Here is a 7,237-nt window from a genome sequence, read left to right on the forward strand (position 1 = left end):
CGGGCATAGGGTATCTCTAAAAGGGAAGGGCAAGCCAATTAATATTTTAGTCGACACTGGGGCCCAACACTCAGTGTTACTGGCACCGTCAGGGCCACTTTCCAAGAAAAAATCTTGGGTCATAGGGGCAACCGGGCACCAGCAGTACCACCAATAGAACAGTTGACCTCGGAAGAGGCCTAGTGACCCACTCCTTCTTGGTCATTCCTGAATGTCCAGCGCCCCTCCTTGGGAGAGACTTACTTACCAAAATGGGGGCACAGGTTAATTTTACCCTACGGGGTCCAAAGGTTACTCCAGAAGTGCAGACATTAGTCCTAGCTGTACGTCTACAAGATGAACACCGGCTTTTCAAAAGTCAAGATAGTAACACTGGCCCCCTTCATGCTTGGCTGTGAAAATATCCTAAAGCCTGGGCCAAGACAGTTGGAATGGGGTTAGCCACCAACAGGTCCCCAATACTAACAGAACTAAAAGCTACAGCTACCCCTGTGGCACTACGCCAATACCCTATGACCAAAGAAGCCCGAGAAGGTATCAGGCCTCACATACAGTGCCTCCTACACCTGGGTATTCTAAAAAAATGCCAGTCACCTTGGAATACCCCCTTGCTGCCCATAAAAAAAAACAGCTCAAGTGACTATCACCCTGTGCAAGACTTGCGGGAGGTCAATAAGCAGGTACAGGACATCCATCCCACAGTACCTAATCCATATAACCTGCTAAGTTCTCTACCTCCAGAACGGGACTGGTATATTGTCTTAGACTTAAAGGACGCTTTCTTCTGCCTGCGACTGTACCCCTCCAGCCAGAATATATTTGCCTTTGAATGGAGGGATCCGGACACTAGGATCACGGGACAATTAAGATGGACCCAACTTCCTCAGGGCTTCCGACACTTGCCTACTATTTTTGATGAAGCCCTCCATCAGGACCTCGCACACTTCCTCGTCAGCCACCCTGAGATAACCCTCCTACAGTATGTAGACGACTTGTTGCTCGCAGGAGCAACTGAAGAAACATGTTGGCAGGGCACTGGACTGCTGCTAGAAGAACTGGCCTGCCAGGAGTATCGTGCCTCTGCTAAAAAGGCCCAAATCTGTCAACAAGAGGTAACATACTTGGGTTATACTTTACAGGGTGGAAAGAGGTGGCTCACCGAAGCCAGGAAATGGACTGTAACCCAGATCCCCATTCCTCACATGCCCCGGCAAGTGCAAGAATTCTTGGGGATGGCAGGATTCTGCCACCTATGGATACCAGGGTTCACCGCTATGGCCACTCCTCTTTACCCGCTGACGAAAGAGGGAGCCCCCTTCAAGTGGGGCGTTGACCAACAATGGGCTTTTGATGATATAAAAAAAGCCTTAATATCAGCCCTGGCTTTGACCCTGCCTGATGTGACAAAACCTTTCACTCTATATGTAGATGAAAAAAAAAGGGGTGGCCCGAGGGGTACTGATGCAACCCTTAGGGCCTTGAAAAAGACCGGTGACCTATCTTTCAAAAAAAACTGGGCCCAGTGGCTGGGGGATGGCTGACGTGCCTGAGATCAATAGCGGCCATGGCGACACTGGTAAAAGATTCTGACAAATTGACTATGGGACAAAAATTACTAGTCATTGCACCCCACGCTTTAGAGAGCATCATCCGGCAGCCCCCCGACCGATGCCTGTCCAATGCTCATATGACTCATTACTAGAGTCTCTTGTTAGACAAGGATAGGGTCCAGTTTGGATCCCCGGTCACTCTCAACCCTGCCACGCTGCTGCCCGAGACCTCCATCAAGGGGGCTGTCTTCCATACCTGCCAAGAAGTCCTGGTGGAAGAAACCCAAACCCGATGGGATCTCCAAGATCAGCTGCTACCAAATGCCCAGCTGATCTAGTTTACTGACGGAAGCAGCTACATCATAGAAGGTAAAAGGGTGGCAGGGGTGGCTGTAGTAGATGACGACCAGACCATCTGGGTGAGTAGCTTACCCAAGGTAACCTCAGCCCAAAAAGCTGAGCTCATAGCCTTGACTCAGGCCCTGTGTCTGGCAGAGGGAAAGGTCATAAATATTTACACTGATATCTGGTATGCCTTCGCTACCACCCATGTCCATGGGGCTATCTATAGACAATGAGGCTTACTGACCTCAGCTGGTAAAGATATCAAACATAAAGAACAGATCTTGAGGGAACCAGCAGTTAGCGTAATGGCTATGTCACTGGACTCCCACATAGTCAACTGTGGTTCGCGTCCCGGACCCGGTGGCTTAGAACTCACACCGGGCGCATGGTAAAATGGGACCTCACTCCGTGACCCCAGAGGGGGTACGTAAGACTGTCGAGGGAAAGACTATCCTCCCTCGAGAACAAGCAATTGCTTTCCTCGATCAGCTTCATAAGTTGACACACCTAGGCTCAAAACATCTAATTACCTCAGTCCGGCAGTCCTCATTCCATGTCATAAACCTGCGCAGACTCACTGAAACGATAGTAAACCTATGCAGACCCTGCCAGTTAACGCCTACCCAGACAAAACACCACAAGGAAAGCAGCTTCGTGGACATTGCCCGGGAAGTTACTGAGAAGTAGACTTCACTGAAATAAAACCAGGCAGATATGGCTACAAATATCTGCTAGTTCTGGTTGATAACTTCTCAGGGTGGGTCAAAGCCTTCCCCACTAAAAAAGAGACTGCTCAGACAGTTGCCAAGATAATCCTAGAAGAAATCTTCCCAAGATTTGGGGTGCCACTGGTTATTGGATCCAACAACGGCCCCGCTTTTGTTGCCCAGATTAGCCAGGGACTGGCCAGGGTCCTGGGGTCTGACTGGAAGTTGCATTGTGCTTATAGGCCCCAAAGCTCAGCACAGGTTGAGAGAATGAATAGAACCCTAAAAGAGGCCATGACAAAATTGGCTTTAGAGACTGGCATAAAAGATTGGACAGTCCTCCTTCCCTTCACCCTGTTCTGCACGCGAAATACACCCGGCCCCTTCATCTTAACCCCTTTCGAGATTCTATATGGGGCACTGCCTCTTTTGACTAACATATGCCTCTCTTGTTCCCACTCTCAAGCATCTCAATCTTTTTATGCTAGATTAAAAGCCCTTGAATTTGTCCAAAAAGAAACTTGGGCCCAACTTGCAGAGACCTACAAGCTGGGAGACTCCCAGGTGCCTCACCAGTTCCAGGTTGGAGATTCAGTGTTCATCCGACGACATAGAGTGGCCACCCTCGAACCTCGGTGGAAGGGACCATACCTGGTGCTGCTGACCACTCCAACGGCGATAAAGGTTGATGGCATCGCTTCTTGGATCCACGCCTCCCATGCTAAACCAGCGCCTCTGCCAGACCCCACTTGGAAGGTGGAAAAAATTGGATCACCCACTCAAGCTCCGCATTCGCCGAGACAGTCTTGCTCCTCCTGATGCCTCTGCCTGCAATAAATAGTGCCAACCCCCATAAGCCCCTGTCCCTTTCTTGGGTAATCTCCCGTGTGGGTGATAACCACGTTGTTAACATCACCACCCGCATGGCCCCATTGGGGACTTGGTTTCCCACCCTAGAATTTGATCTCTGTGACCTCATGGATGACTTGTGAACTAAATCCATCCACGATCCCTCCAGGCTTCAGTATGGATGTGTGGATGCGCAGGTCCAGGCACTAAATCAAGCACCTATGATCACTACTTTTATGTCTGCCCTGGTAGCCATTCTTACAAATGTGGGGGTCCCGCACATTTCTTCTGTTATGATTGGGACTGTGTGTCCACCGGCTATATTTCTTGGACTCTGCCACACCCAGACCCTCTGATAACTGTTACTAGAGGGCCCTGGTGAGGACCTAACACCTGAGACACTTGCAAAGGTACCCTCAATAGATGCAACCCCGTTCAGGTCACGTTTACTGCTGAGGGTAAGCAAAGAACCCAAGATTGGCTCACCAGGGAAATGTGGGGCCTTAGACTATATGCCACGTGGATGGATCCCGGCATCGCCTTTTCCATCAGGCTGCACATACAAGACCCTCCTACTGCACCTGTGGGGCCCAATTCTGTCCTGATTGAACAAAAATCACCACCCAGAGTTCTCCAGGTCCCTCAAACACCCGCCATCCCTGTCCTTCAGAAATCCCCAGTACCCAGCTCCACAGTTCAGTCCACCCTCATCCCAAGTACTCCAAACCCACCCGGTACTGGGCAGAGACTTCTCAATTTAGTGCAGGGAGCCTTCTCTGCCCTCAATTCCTCTAGTCCCAGCCTTACCAAGTCCTGTTGGCTGTGCTTAGCCTCGAGCCTCCCCTATTATGAGGGCATAGCTTTCCCAGGAACCTATAACACCACTCCCTCCCCACACACCTGCAGTTGGAACTCTACGCTCACCCTCGCAATGGTCTCGGGACAAGGCACCTGCCTCGGCAAAGTGCCCTCTGACCGCCAGCATCTGTGTAATAAGACTATTTCAACCATCCACTCCACTGATACATATTTAGTTCCCCCTCCTGGGAGTTGGTGAGCTTGTAGTACTGGGCTGACCCTTTGCGTCTTTTCCTCGGTGTTCAAACCCCAACTCTGACTACTGTGTTCTAGTACAGATACTCTCCAGAGTCATCTATTATGCGTTTGACACCTTTGAAAACCAATTCGGCCTTAAACATTTTAGACAAAAGAGAGACCCAGTCTCGTTGACCACCCTGGCAGTATTATTAAGCCTCGGAGTGGCCGCGGGCATTGGAACCAGGACAACTGCACTTATACAGTCCCTTCAATATGCAGAAAGCCTGTGTGCAGCCATAGACGAAGATCTACGGGCCGTAGAAAACTCTATAACTAAACTTCAAGAGTCCCTAACCTCCTTGTCGGAAGTAATAAGGCGAGGACTCGGCCTCCTATTCCTTAAAGAAGGGTGGCTATGTGCTGCTTTAAATGAACAATGCTGTTTCTATGCAGACCATTCAGGAGTCGTTAAAGACTCCATGACTAAACTTGGAGAATGGCCAGACAAACGGCGTCAAGACAGAGAAGCCCAGAAGGGATGGTTTGATAGTTGGTATAGACATTCCCCCTGGTTCACCACCCTTGTCTCTAGTTTGCTCGGTCCCCTAATTATACTCCTTCTCATCTTAACCTTCGGGCCCTGCATTTTAAACCGCCTAGTCACTTTCATCCATGAGCGAGTAAGCACAGTTCAAGTACTCATGCTCCGACAACAATATCAGACCCTCCAACAGTCAGAAAATTATCCCAATGCTCTTGTGGGTCCATAAGTTTTATGATTAAAACTTCTCCCAAAAACGCAAAATGGGGGAATGTAGGAGTAAATTTAAAGTGTGCCTTCCTGCTCTGTAAAGATAAAATTTAACCTTTTGCCTTTTCGCTTCTGTACTATTGTGGGCTCTGCCCTTGTGATAAACTGCCCCGACAGACTTAATTATGCAAACCTCCAGAAACTGAGCAAACGGAATGTGGACAAGGCACTAGAAAGATAACCTATGCACCTGTGTCTCAAGAGCTGCTGCTCTTCCCCATAGAAATAAGTTAAAAAAAAGTTACCCGTTAAACTTTCGCATACCTTCTCCTGCTTATAAAAAGACCTATAACCCTAGAAACGGGGTACTGGCTCCGGCCTGCTGAGTCAGGCGTGTTCTTGGACCCCAGCCGGCTGGAAAAATAAAACCTCTTGCATTTTGCATCAAGAACTGACTGTTGTGGTTGATTGGGGGTTGCGTATCCGCTGGACAGAAAGCGCGCCAAGCCAGGCGGCCGGTGGCCTTTCACGATCAGATGTGATGGTCTTTACAGGTGAGGTGAGATTCTGCTAGGTAGCATATAATTGGAGTTTGTTTTTTATTTATTCAGTCACTTTGTGTTTTTAATTGAATAATTTGATACATATACAGTCAAGGTAATTATTGATAATAAGGATTTTTTGCTACTTTTTAGTTACTTGTTTTTAAGTTGCTCTGTAGATATTCTACCTTTATCTCTATCATTTCTTATATTTTTTTCCTTAGTACTATGTTCTAATCACTTACTTTTAATTTTTAGTTTATTTTTCATAAGTGTCTGCCTTATGGTTACCATGGAGCTGATTAGAAGCATTTACAATTGGTACAGATTATTGTAATTTGATAGAAACTTGACTTTGATAACATAGATACTAAAAAACAGAAACTGAAATTCAGCATTTAAACTTCATCCACCAAATATAATTTAAGTTTTTAAAATTTGTTTGTTTATTAGGTTTTTGCCATAGAGTATGAGCACTCACCAGAGAAACAAAGAGACAGTGAGGGGGAAAATGGAGAATCACTTCTCAGGGAATATGACCACACTGCAGCCCCTTATCCTATACTTGCCTCCTGGGAGTTTTGGGGCACACATACACATGTGCCCAGCATGAGTTTCAAGTCACCAGGTCTGGAAGTTGAACCAGTATCCACATGTGTGTGTCCAGAACCTTAACCACCATACCACCTGCTGGCCCCCACACTTTGAATCTTTGATGCTACCATTTGTATTTTTAATATTTTCTATACTTTACTAACTTGTAATACTTTCAATGTTTTTGTCTGTTAGTCTTTATATTAAAGATATGAGTAGTTCATACATCATCATGATGGGATTAGCATATTCAGAATTTGATCATATACTTATTTTTAACAGTGACTTTTATACCTCCAGATGTTTCTTCCTCATGCTTAGCATTTTTTTCTTATCATTTAAGATCTCCTGGGTCAGCCAGTACTATGCTGATTAATATAACTGGATTTCACATGGCTGTGGACAGAAGTTTGACTACTTTTCCTATTTTCCAAAATCTTTTCAAAAGAGACTGGGGAAGTCATGCCCACAAACATTAATAGACCATTCATTTTCTATTAACAGAATTCTTCCTATCTCCTGTCCCTGGCAAAGTATCTTTGAGATGTATATTTCAACCAATTACAGTATATTCTTTTGCTTATCTCTTCCCAAGACACAGAACTTCCCTTTTCTTTGAGATGTAGATCAACCCTTTCTTTAACTAATCTCTTCCCAAGACATAGATCTTCCCTCTCAATCACCAACCTAAGAATTGTGGAACCCACCTATAACCTACAAGCCCCCTGCTTCTATGTGTCCCACATTTTTTGGCCAGACCAATGGAAAATATCTTCACTAAATGTTGTCTGTCAATCTCAAAAACAAATAAAAGGAAATAAAAATAAAAAGGAACCCCTGTACATGATCACCCTGAGAAAG

The 7,237-nt window shown here is 46.4% G+C and overlaps 1 pseudogene; it reads left to right on the forward strand.

The window, feature by feature from the left end:
• The window catches only part of LOC106735326 (uncharacterized), a 5,258-nt pseudogene extending 1,800 nt beyond the window's left edge, over positions 1-3,458 (forward strand).
• The last annotated feature ends 3,779 nt before the right edge of the window (positions 3,459-7,237 follow it).

The sequence above is a fragment of the Tupaia chinensis genome, unplaced genomic scaffold, assembly GCF_000334495.1.
Source record: "Tupaia chinensis unplaced genomic scaffold, TupChi_1.0 Scaffold000357_1, whole genome shotgun sequence".
In the NCBI taxonomy this organism is placed as follows: domain Eukaryota; kingdom Metazoa; phylum Chordata; class Mammalia; order Scandentia; family Tupaiidae; genus Tupaia; species Tupaia belangeri.